Source organism: Sceloporus occidentalis, unplaced genomic scaffold (assembly GCF_023333645.1).
Source record: "Sceloporus occidentalis isolate IW3139 unplaced genomic scaffold, rSceOcc1.0.p SCAF_41, whole genome shotgun sequence".
Classification (NCBI taxonomy): domain Eukaryota; kingdom Metazoa; phylum Chordata; class Lepidosauria; order Squamata; family Phrynosomatidae; genus Sceloporus; species Sceloporus occidentalis.
The window spans coordinates 4,958,316-4,971,271 of NW_028317021.1; the positions used below are offsets into that span (position 1 = coordinate 4,958,316).

At 45.0% G+C, this 12,956-nt stretch overlaps 1 protein-coding gene across 4 annotated transcripts in view; it reads left to right on the forward strand.

The window, feature by feature from the left end:
• LOC149290018 (integral membrane protein DGCR2/IDD-like) overlaps nucleotides 1-12,956 on the forward strand; it is a 60,859-nt gene that overhangs the window by 768 nt on the left and 47,135 nt on the right. The gene's annotated exons all lie outside the window — the stretch shown is intronic.

Below are 12,956 nucleotides of genomic sequence, written 5' to 3' on the forward strand. Positions count from 1 at the left end.
GGGGGGGGGTCATAGGGGATCTCTTTCACCCCCAGCCTTAGGTTTAGGGGTTTGTGTGTGTGTGTGTGTGGGGGGGGTTCTAGGTCTTGCAAATAGTCAGGGGAAGGTCTGCTGAGGGTGGATTGAGGGGGGCATTGAGAAGCTCATTCACCCCAACCTTCAGTTTTGGGGTATAGGGGGCACCTGGGTGCTGTAAATACCCTGGGGAAGCTCTTCTGATGGTGCAGGGGGGCATTGAGCAGCACTTAAAGCCCCCCACCTTAATATCTGGGGTCTGTATGTGGGTCCTAGGTGCTGTAAATACTCTTGAGAATCTTTCTTGAGGGTGGGGGGCCATAGTTGGAGGGGGGCTCAAAGGCAAAGGAGGCCCTTTTGTGGGGAAAAAGGGGCTGTTGGGGCACCCTGGGGGTTGGAAGGGCCTGTCTTTCTCCTGGGGAGGTGGGGGAACAGCTGCAAAGGGTTTGAAGCACCCCCCCAACATGGTTTGGTAATATTGGGGGTCCCTCAGGAGCTGGGGAGGGTTGGAAAGTCCTGGAAGGGTAAGGTAAGTATTTATTTTGGGAGGGGGGTCTTTGGTTTCCAGGTTGGTGATCTTGGGGGGCTCTAATTTATTCTCTCTCCTCAAATTCTGGGCTGTTGGGGTAAAATGGGTGCTGAGGTTGCCTTTGTTATGGGGGGGCAGTCAAAGATGTGACCTTCCTCCTTGCCTGCTTTCCTCTCTGCTTCAGCCTGCTAGGTCTTTCCCTGAGCGGCCCAGAGATTAGGTAGGCATTGCTGGGCATTGTGGCCTGCCACTTTCGGATCTTGAGAGAGCTTTGGATCGATCTGGCAAGGACAGAATTGCAGGGGAGTGTCTCCTCGGTTGTGGGAACTGGGGGCCCCTAGGTGATGCCCTAGGAGCTGTGGGGTGTTGTCCAGTGTGTTGGAACCCAAGGGAGTCTGGCGTTTTTTGTGTTTGCATTGCTGGCGCTGTAGTTGGTGCCGGAGGGTGGGTTGCTTGGTTTGGGGTGTTCCTTGCAGGGAGTCTTGTGGGTCCTGAAGTGCCTACGGAAGGACTGCAATGGTAGTGTGGGGCTGAAATTGAAGGTACGTCTTTACTGAAGAAAAGGAGGCTGTTTGCCCCCTTCCCCTCAACTGGGCCACTCCTGTTGTCCACCCCCCCCTCCGAACTCTGGTGTATTTTAAATGTGAGGAAGGATTAAGGGAAACGTCTGTCGGAAAGGGTGGGCAACTTGTAGCCCATGTGGGGCTGCAGTGGCCATAATCCCTCCTCGCCATTGGCTCTGCCGACTGGGGATGATCTGAGTTGCTGGGCGAGCGACATCTGGCTGGTGTAGGTTTTTGTAGAGACAGCTGGGGGTTGCCCTCAATGGAGGCCTTTATGGTCTTTGTCGAAATGGCTGGTAAAAGTCTCAGAGGAGGCAGATGAAAGCTTTGAGAATCATAGAGTTGGAAGATACCCCCAAGGGCCATCCAGTCCAACCCCCTTTTGCCATGCAGGAACTCAGTCAATTCATCCTTGACAAATGGCCATCCCGCCTCTGTTTAAAGACAGAGAAGGGGTTCAGCTAGTAGGGAAAAGGAATGGGGGTGTGCTGCGGTTGGAAGGGTTTCAGAAGAGGGTGGGGAATCTGATGCTTGACCAAGAGGTTCAGGGGTGCGGAGCTTCAGAACTGGGGCTGAAGAAAACTTGATACCCTGGGGTATCTCCAAACAGGTGAGGCGAGAATGATAAATAGGCTTAAAGTTAAAGAAAAGGGGTGGACATTGAAGTAATATGTGATTGGGGAAGAAATTGTATGTGTAGAGCTTCAATGGCTTGTGAACTGAAGAAATGTGGCTTCAAAAGAGACGTGTCAGTTGAGATGAAATGATTTCTCTGGTGGTGGGGTAGCTGTCTTAAGTCTGTTGGCCTTAAATAAATTCATCTGATGGAGTGGGCTGCTGTGCATGGAATCTTAATCCCAGTGAAATGTGCTAGTTTTTAAGGAGCCACAAGACTGTTGTTTTAGATGAAATAATGCACACAAGAGTATTGGGAAGTGAGTCATGTCTTGGAGGCAAATATACAAGAGGGGAGAAGAGCCTTTCAAATGAGATGTAATAGCATTTAGTAGGGGAACATAATACACTTCTCTGACTTGCACGGCTGTTTCTAGTTAGCCCTGAAGAACAGTGGTCTCAATTTTGGGAGTTCCAGAACAGGTATATTTACCTCCAGTGCAGTTGCTGGTGAAGGAAATGTGTCTGTACTGAATGTGTTGGGGTGAGAGGGAAGGATAGTGCTTTGTTCAAAATATTTAGATGAGTTGTGTGTGTCCCCCTCCCCAGATCTTGTCTGCATGTGACAGTGCAAGTAAAAACCCAAAAACTAATTTTGTAGATAGCTAGGAGAAAAAGATCTGCGTTGTCAACCTGTCACTGTCTGCAGAACCTACTTGGGTGAAAGGCCCAGTGGTAAGAATGCTGCTTTGTGTTGCAGTGGAGTCTTCATTGGCTGATGGACCTGGATCTGTGTCATTTTTTGGTCATGCCCTTTGGCAGTCTAGAGAAAGCTGAGAATTTGTGTCTTAAATTCTCCCCTGAAGGTGTGGCTAGCTGTGGAGAACATTGCAATGTCTAGGTGAAAGTACTGGCGTTTCAACTCATTACCTCTCTTGTTAAGCTGCTTTTCTCTGAAAGAGGTTTGCGTCCGAAAATGAAACACCGTGTGGCATTTCCAAAGTCTTGTCACCAAGTTACATAAATGTCTGAGTGTGTGTTACTGTTACGATCGTGAACTGGTGTAAGTGTCAGGTTGTGATCATTTAACAACTTGAGGACACTTTTTAAATGGTGGTGATAATACTAATCTGTTTCTAGAGCATGCATTGGCCATGTTATATAACCTTGCTGCATGCAGAATTTAACAGGTTTTTACTGCCTGTACTCTTGTAAATAAGAACACTGGAGAGAACTTGCATGATGATCTCATAGCAAAGCCTAGTTGTGGCTTGTTTTCCTTAACTAATGATGCAATGCTGCGTTTAGGAGTTTAACATTTAAAATTTAATCACAACACTTACACTCTTTAGAACATGTTTTCATCTTCAGGCAGTTTGTTCAGAAAGAGGCTTGGAATTACTGAGTTCTTTGCAGCAGATATTTGCCCTCTTTTTGGTAGCACTTTAAGACTTGGTCATAAAGTAATATTGAGTTGACAGCGGGAGGCTGTGACTTTTGGAGCAACCAAAGCAACAAGGGAATAATCTCTTAAGACTTACTGAATTGTCTGTTTTATTTGCATGTTTGGGGATTGCAGCTTTATGTGGGAAGGGAAACTTTGTACCAACAGACAGCGTACATATGTGGGAGAACCATGCTCTTAGTGGGGGGCTTCTTTGGAGCTGCCACTGCAGTCATGCGTGCGGCTGAAGAGGCAAGCTGAATTTTAAACTGAAAATTGCTTCTTGAGCAATGCCAGTGATGAAAACCTAAAGCAGCTTTTTGCTGCTTGTAGGGCATCCATATTCATCAGGACAGGACCTGGGTTCCTTATTAGAGCGTATTTGTATTTTTAATTTTAATGTGATACAGTCGTTGTTTAGCTTGTGGAACTGAATGGAATAGGTTGCCTTGAGTTAATGCAATTGGTTGCCTTTTATCAGTATTAATAGCTAAAGTAGGGGCGAGGAAACTGGCCTATAAACTGCCCTGAGCTCCTTTGGTCCTTATCCACCTCTCCAAAGCCTCTGTACCCCCCTCAGTGTTTTGGGGAGAGTCTTGACAAACAGACTCTGAGCTTGGAAGATTATTTGTTACCTGGGCTGCACAGATTGAGAATGTTGCCTCTGATTTTGGGGGGGTTGACTTAAGCGTCCCTTTCTGCATATTGTTCCAGGCAGTTGATGGCAGACACAGTTTCATTCACTTTGTTGTCTTGCTGTATCCCAACAGATCTTGCATTTCTCTAGGCATGGTTAATTCTTTGTTAATGAAGTAGAAGTGTTCCTGGACATTAGCAGAAAGTGTGGTACCAGAGGCAGAAAGAACATGGAAAGCATAGTGCTAGGGTCCCACACCACCACCACCACCACAAAAAAAGAAAGAAAGAGCATTTCAACATGTTTCAGCAGACATTTTATTCAAAACTAACAATGTACACATGTGCAATGGAACAACCAGGTTGCTCTGAGGTGGCAGTGCTCTGAAATGGCATACCACGGCTTACCCAAAGTATCCCTGTACCAGGAATAAGCCAATGTATTTCTTCAACTTGAGTCAAGGAGCTTCCATGCTTTGACTTAAGTCGAATTCCTCTTGGTCCATGCCCTAAATAAATTCCATTCCTTCTATTTGTTTCATGTAATATATGGTAACAAATGCCTTCCATGAGGAGCAGTTTAAAGATTTTTAACACTTGTCTTTGTTTGCATCCTTCTGTGAATCGTCTGGGTTTCTGCACCAGGTCTTTCTATTGCTGCCTCTTGTGACTTTACTATCTCTGCTTGGTCCTTCCTGGACTGGATAAAGTGAAGGTACACTTGTTCCCCTCCTGCCTTTGAACAGGGGGAGATTTCATTCCGCACCAGCTTCTCCACATCATGTTTCAACCGTAAAATGGCCTGGGACGTTTTTGGTTCCAATGCATTATGTGGTGTGGGGAAAAAGTACTTCACTGGCAAAATGAATTAGATTGGTTGGGAGGGGTGTTTTTTTGTTGTTGTTGTTGTCCCGGCTGCGTGTTTCCCAGTTTAAAAACAAAACTGTACATGGCAGATGGCTGAGACTCAGGAACATTGTTTGAAACTCTTGAGGCTGACCATGTCACAAAATGTTTGCCTTTTATGTAGGTCTAATTCTGTGTGAATTCTGCAAGGAAGTTTGGCTCTGTGTTATGAACATGTCCTATCTGCTAGGATGTGGGTTAAGATAAGGAACTTAGGCCTGTTACAGACAGCCAAAATAAAGCTGCTTCGAGTCACAGTGGAGGTATGGTGTTTCAATGATGCATGCGTCCTAAGAGTCCAGAAATCGCACCAAAGCCACGCTCCAGCCCTAAGGACTGGAGCATGGCTTTGGTGTGGCTTCTGGACTCTTGCATCATTGAAACACCATACCTCCACTGTGACTTGAAGCAGCTTTATTTTGGCTGTCTGTAACAGGCCATAGTCCTGGGGGTCTGTGTATCCTCTTTGTACTAATAAAATTGGAGTTGGGGGTGAAATTGCCTGGTTGTGGGGCCCTAAAGGCTACTCTTCTCTTAAATTTCCCCACTTCCCATATATCCCCCTCCTCCTTCTTGGAAATTTTAAAACTGAGTCTCCTCTGAGGATGTGGAGGGAAATGCTTCCATGTTTTAGGCACAGGAAGAGCCATTTTTATGCCCAAAGGTAAACAGTACTTCCAGTTTACTCCCTGGTTTATCCAAGGTCTCTTCTGGAACTAGATTAGCCGCAGAGATGGTAACCTCCTCCCTATGCCCCAGAAGATGGGGAGGAGGGATGTAATAAAAACATTGCGGTATGAAAAAGAGTGCTTTGTGCTGTTAGGGCCTTGGGCCTACGTTCTGTAGTTTCCCCACCCCTGTTTAAAGTGATGGTTAAGGTATTTTCTGTACAGTGGAGCTGTTTGATGATTGACAGGGTTTTTTCCTCTTAAAACCACTAGTCTCACTGTTCAGCAGAGATGTGGAGACAGAGCCCTGGCAGAGCAAGGGCAAAGAAAGTGTTTGTGTTAGTGTTGTTAACATGGAGAGCAACAGTATTGTATTAATTGCCTCATCAGGGTGTTTAAAACAAACTGCCTGGCCTTTGAAGAACTTGATCAATAGCCACTTGTTGACATATTGCTGAGATGTTTGTGAGTTACTTAAGTGTGCCATTTTGTAGGATCAAGAGGTTTTCCAGCTCCTTCAAGTCAGTGCTGCAGTGGAACAGGTGAGAAGCTCGGTTTCCTATATCAGGGCATACACTTAATCCATCTCGAATGCCCTCTTATCTGGAAGTGTATCATGCTATAAACAAGCCATATAGATGTGAGTCTTCCCTTGGGATCCTGCAAATCAAGGTTTGCCATGATTCTGTGTTATTGTGTTCTACCACCAGACAAAGATGTGTAGGCCAATCCTATCCATGTTTACTTTGACCAAACTCTTGCTTTGTTCAGTGCAGCTAACTGAACATACAAGTCCCTCTTTGCACAGACTCAGGGGTTTGATTCTTATGGCCCACAACTGTATACCGAATGGCTTGTCAAGGTTCTTAAGTTGCAGAGACTTTTTTCAGCCTCTTTACCTTTGGTTTACATCAGTGGAAACAGGGAAAAATATAAAACGCATCCAAACAATGGGTTTAATTCAGTTGTGAATGGTCAGGGCTAATAAACAGGTTGTCCCAGTGGCATGATGGTTGTTTCCTTCTCTCTTTTACATTGTTGGGGGTTCTGTTTATAAGGAAAGAGGAAGAGATTCTGACCAGATGGAAAGATGGCTGGAAATCTTTTATAGTTCTGTAGGAGATACTTTAGGACTGCCTTGTAAATAAGTCCACAAAAGTTAACTAGCCCACAAAATGTTTTACTGCCTTGCTGGACTGTAACAGAGGGGGAACAGAGTTCCTTCTGTGACCTCCTGCATTTCTGTGTTGGGCTTCGGGGCTCCCCTTCTTTGGTACTCTGTTTGGTTTCTCTCTGGGTACAGATAAGGGACAGAGCAGGTCCTGTGGGCTTCATTTGGCTTTTGAAATAAAGGTGGGCCTTGGATTTGAAATAGTTGTAAGCTACTGACTTAATTGACTCTTGTAGCTCCTGGCTTGGCTAATAAATTCCAGTCAGTATTTAAAAAGTGGCCTCTTAGATTCAACCTCTAGTGGGTTTTGTAGTCTCTGTTGTTTTTCAGGTTCCCCTCTTCATCTGTCCCACTGTGCTGGATGATACTCCAGATTCTCTGTTGTCCCAAGGGTGATTGCTGTTTTCTTTCCTCACACTTAGTTCTTTTCCCCCCTGTTGGAACTGTATTTCTCTCCTTAGGGTACTCCTCCTTGGAAAGCAGTGGCTTGAATGTTGTACAGGAGGCAACTGTGATCACTCTCTTCCAAATGAATATCCCCTTATTTCCAAAGATTCCCTCTTTTGCTCCTCTAGTGCCTCTGCAACATGATATGAGCAATCATGGTGTGAGTAAGGTAAAACCTTGGTGGAGGAAATAGAGAGATTTCACCCTGTGCTCCAGAATTTGCTGAGGAGTGTGCAAAGAAGGTGCAAAGAGTGTGCATGAAGGTGCATTTGACTATGTACTTGCAATAAAACATTTTATCCGTTACAATAATATTTTTCCTGAACTCAAAGCAAGTGTCCGTGGCTTTCTTCCTCCTCCTCATTTTTACCTTTGGAGCAACCAGCCCATGAACTGGGTCAAGCTGAGAGTGTGCCTAACTTGTTCACGGTCATCAAGTGAGTTCTCTGCCTCACTGAGGACTAAAACATGGATCTCCCGTGTCCCACACCAGTGCTTTAACCACTGTACCACACTGACTCTCATGAGTTGTCATGCTACATTGAATTCATCATCTGGCGTCCTACAGAAATGTCACATCTGGTTTCTCATCATTGGTGGCTGAAGTAAACATTGGATTTACCAAAACAAAACACCTTCTCCTATACCACTGAGTGTAGTGTAAAGTTCTGGAGGTGGAACTATGTTATGGCTCACGTCTTGCCACCCCAGGACTCACCGTTGTGCTTGTTACCTCCCTCTCCACAGTCCTTTTGTGCCTGGTGGAGAGCAGGGGGCTCGGAGAAGTGTCTGGTTATATAACTGCAGCCAGACGCAGACCAATGACAGTAACATTGGCTGCCAAGATCCACTGGGGTTCTCTGGAAGCCTCTCTGGGTGATGTAGTTATTCTGTGTCTGGTTATGGGGACATTGGCAAGCAGATCTCTAACCCTTCTCCCACCAGCCGCTGGATGGCTGTGGGAGAGCTATTACAGTGCAACAGTGAGTCCCAGTGGGATGGGTGGATGGGTGACAGTGGTGGCTTGGGTCATTTTGGAGGGAGGAAAAGAATACCGACTTTCACAATGATCAGGAAAGATGCAAGCAGGCAGATGTTGGGTTTATGCTTCTGTATATCACTAACAGCATGTTGGTTGTGATGTGTTAGGCAGCACTGAATAAATTATAACTAAGTACACGGAGTTTGCAGATCGTAGGTATGATAGATTACCACCCCAAGGGGCTTACAATTTAAAATAGACTCGGTGAAACAGATGAAAGGGTGGAGTAGGCACAAAGGCATGGCTGTGCAGGGGAAGAGTATGTGATTATTTCTACTACGCATGCTTTAATTTGGTTACAGGTTAAAATTCAGTGCTAATAGAATTCATTGTTGATAAGTATTTCAGGAATGCCACTCCATGCGAGACCTTCAAACCACTTGTCAATAGTAGTGCTTTCCAGGAAAATGTTTGAATTAGAAACAACTTTCCAAGTCCTAACTCAGATGGGATCTGATTTAGTGTGCTTGTCTTCTGTTTGGTAAGCAAATGTTTAAAAATGAGCTGCAAAGATTTCACAGGGTTTATAAATATCAAGGTCTTGTTGCCAACATCCAAAAGTAGCTGGATTGTTAAATGACCAGGGAAAATCAGCGAAGCACATGGATTTACAAAAGGTTTATAGCCAAACCAATAGATTACAAGATGAGAATGATGGTGGTGTTTGTAAGTCACGTTTGTGGAGGCAACTGGGCTGAGAACTACAGCCACCATCATTCTCAGCCAAGCGGTCTGAAAATTGTAGTTGCAACACATCTGAACAACACCAGTTAGAGAAGATTCTTCCAAAATGTCCTTTCCATATCAGATGGAATTCTAAACTATGGAGGGTTACAGACCGCCATTGTAATACGTGCGGAGCGCGTAAAAAATGACGGCGGCCGTTCCAGACGGCCGCCGTCATGAGGACATCACGGCCGCGCTGCCTCTACACAGGGCGGCGCGGATGTGACGTCCTCAATCCGCGGCAGGGCGCCCTTTCCGCGGACCAGGAAGGAGCTCCATTTCGGAGCTCCTTCCTGGTCCGCGGCGCCGCTTTGCTTCGCTGGGCGCAGCCTTCAGACGGCTGCGCCCAGCAAAGCAAGGGAGAAAGGGGCCAAGCGGCCCCTTTCTCTCCCTCGCTGCAGCCACGGGGTGTCCTTGGGGCTTGAAGCCCCAAGGACACCCCTTTTCAGGCTGCGGGGAAGCGGCGTTTTGCTGCTTCCCCGCAGCCTGAAAAGCGGCAGATCGGGGTCTCAGCGGCTGCCGTTCTGGCAGCTGAGGCCCCGACCCAGCGGGGAAAGGGGCGGGTGCAGCCCGCCTCAAAGAGGCGGTCTGTAACCCGCCTATGAACAAAAGTGTCTCTGTGCGTCTGGGTAGAGGGCATTTTCCTTTCCCCTAAACAAGTAGGGACCATCTCTTGGAGGAATGTATTCCTTGATGTTCCTTGTGACCTGAGTATCATCAACATAGTGAGACCCAACTTCAAAACCTCAAGTGATCTCCCCCAGAAAGTTTATATAGATAGTAATGTTTGTAGATATAAGCATATCTTCTTATATGAGCCTGCATGGCCTCTACCATGTTTGAGAGAGGGCTTTCTCTTAGTGCCACCACATTCTCAGGCGTGTGTGATGCGAACAAGGGAGAGGAGCCTCTTGGTGGTTGCTCCCAAGCTTTGGGTGTCTCCTTCCTTGCTTTCCTTCAACAAGCAAGTGAAATTTTTTATATTCTAATAGACTTTTAGGAGGTGACTGCGGTAAGCTTTTAGTGATGTGCTGTTCTGTTTTTCTTGATTTTATTTTTCAATGAATTTTAAATGGTTTTAATTTTTTTTAAAAAAATCCACACCCGTCTCTGATATTTTTGCTTATTGGATCACCCCCATACACTTAACAGACCATAGGGGGGTATGTAACACAGTAGCCTTGCTGTTACAAGATGGAAAGGGACCCTCCCTGTTTGACATTGGTGAGCTGTCCATGGTCTTGTTTTCACTATATAACTTGTAGTTTGGAGCTTGTCAACCCTATGGGACACATGCAGGTTGTGTGACTCCTCTTAATGTGTTTTTTGGAAAGTATCTTTCAGACATTTGATATTACATAAGTGTGCAATAGTAGCTGTCCCTAATCTAATGAGGTCGAAGATGCATATAAAGAAAACAAAACTGTTTAGAAGAAAGCGGTATTCCCAAAGATTTGGACATTCAAGGGAATTGCTGAAAGTCTTGTAATTGTAATTCCTCTCCTACCTCCCCCCCCCCCCCAGCTGTTCCTTAAGGCCAGGCATCATATTGTGCTTTTTCTAGTATGTAGAGTGCTTTTCGTTGAAGTGATAGTTTGCTTCTTGTCTTATTTCATGTTCTCCTTCTGGCCAGTATTAAATATTCCTATCAATATTCCTGCGTTTTTTGCCATCTCCAGGGTGGTGATGGAGGAACCGAACCCCTAGAGATGAGAAGGGACCACTGTATATTCTTTAATAATTGCATATAAGGCTTCAGCCCTGCAGACCTGTCTCATTGCATCTGATTAATAATAGACTATTACAGTGAGCAGTTTGCAGCAAAAACTGAAAAACAAAACAAGGTAAACTATGAAAACCGCCCCTGCCCCTGAGGATGAAACATTATCAGTAGTCACTGTGTAAGACAAGATTAACACCAGCAGTTCTCCAGAGTAAACACAAAACCTTGGGGACTCTTTAAATTGTGCTTTGCAACTGTATAGCAGCAGCCTTGGGAGGATTGTGACAGCATGCCCTGGTAATCTTTGGGTGGAAATTTAAGGCCTTGGGTTGCACATCGGTGTATCTGTGTGGATGAGAGAATGAGGGTGTGCATGCGCCGAGCATGCAGCTATGTTGTATTGAGCGGCAAAATTGGGGATGCAACCTAATATGCCCTCAGTGTAGTTTTTGCATTTTGGGTGACATGAAGATGGCAAGAATATACCAGTGATAGTCAAACTGGCATCTTAATCTTATGCTTTTGAGTGACTATGCCACTGTATCAAAGAGGTAATTCTGTTAACAGCAAACATAAAAGTGTTGTGATATCTTAAAGACTTATTGTGGCTGATCCTCAGGCTTAGCTTGTAGACCTTTTAGCTTTGTATGGTAATGTATGTCTTAAATGCTGTGCCCTTTCGCCCCTTTTGTTTAAAAGGGATTTTTCAAAAATCCATATCTGTTTGTCGCTGCCAACTGAAGCTAACATTTCAATACAGCTCCTGCTTTGCATCTAAAAGATCCCAGCTTCCTTTGCTGGCATGTGCAGATAGAGCTGGGAAAGATAGTGCCTGAAACCTTTGCTCTGGTGCCACAACAAACAACCATTGCCAGAATTCCATAGCATTGGGTCATGGCAGTTAAAGTGGTGCCAAACCGGATTGTTTATACAGTGTGGATGCCACCTTTGCGGACCAACTGAATGGAGCTTGTGGAACACAGTGGAGAGCTTTCTGTGTACTTTAGGGAAAAACTTGCTCAAAAAATCATGCTGAAAAATGTTTAAAAAAATTTTTTTTGGGGGGGTGAGGTTAGAGGGCTTTGGTTAGGGGTTTCAAGAGCCAGAAAACTAGGATCTAGGGGCTGTGTGAGATCTGTAGGCTGCAGTTTGGCCACCTCTCAGGTAGATGAGCCAATGATCTGACTTTATCTAGGGCAGTTTTGTACGTTCCTGTACCTCACTGAGTGGCTTATGTGATAATAAATGTTAGCTTATGTCATAATAAATCAGTTAGCCTTTGAGGCACCATGAGAATGTACTCTGTGGTTGCCTTTGTTATGTTCCAGGGCTTGAGAATAACGAACACTGCTTATGCTAATGAATGTTGGCTTTAACTAGTTTCACTGAGCGACAAATCTCCTTTTTCCCCCTTGAAGTTCCTTACTGTAAGATTAATAGGGCTTGAGAATGCTGACAAGTCCGATTTAATGCCCGCAATGATCAGGGCAAGCCGTGTTTCATCAGCTGATTGTGTAAAACTTTCATTCAGATTATTATTGCTAAAGGCAAATGAATGTCTTACATATGTCTTCGGAGAGCTATTACTATTCAGTCAGGGGCTTGAAGCAGGCCGACTTTTTAAAATATTAATCTTATTAACAGCGAGCAGCACTAAGGACACTTCTGTGGGGTCACTGGGCATTCTTAGCAAGCCGTTCGCAAGCCTGCTTAATAGCCCATTGATCTCTCAGTTTTATGGTTTCAACGTCCAACATGGTTGATCAAGGTTACCTGGAGGAAATAATTGAATGTTGTTAAAATCTTGTGCCTCAGCTAATCATCATTAGCTGCAAGGCTTGCCATTGCAGGTATAATTAAAAATTGATTTCAATCTTGTGTTCTCATTAATCTGGATATACTTTTGATTCTGTTTGTTTGGAGCTTTACAGTGTTAGGTACACAGGGGTTCACAAATGTTGACTAGCCTTACTAGGCAGACATGATTTATGGTTGTTACCAACTGCCTTCACTGTTTTCGGACCAGCACCTTGGGAAGGCCTTCTCTCGTTTGTGGAGGAGAGAAGGCTCTCTCCTGAGGATCTCTTCTGTTTCATCTAATGCAAACTCCTATTTGTGAAGTCAAAGGTTTTCATGGCCAGCATCCATAGTTTTTTTGGGGGGTTTTCAGGCCATGTGGCCATGTTCTAGAAGAGTTTATTCCTGACATTTCATCAGCATCTGTGGCTGGCGAAGTGTCAGAAATAAAGTCTTCTAGAACATGGCCACATAGCCCGAAAAACCCACAAAAAACAAACTCCTATTTGTTGCCTGCATGGAAGGAGTAGTGGAAATGAGACCTATAGCTTCGGAGAGTGTGCAGTGCTAGATGTCATGCTTACAAGAAAATTGGGGTCATTTGTCTTTGGAAGGCTGGCAGGTGAGTTTGTGGCTGCCTGTGGATTCCTACTAAGCATTGGCTTGCCCAGTGG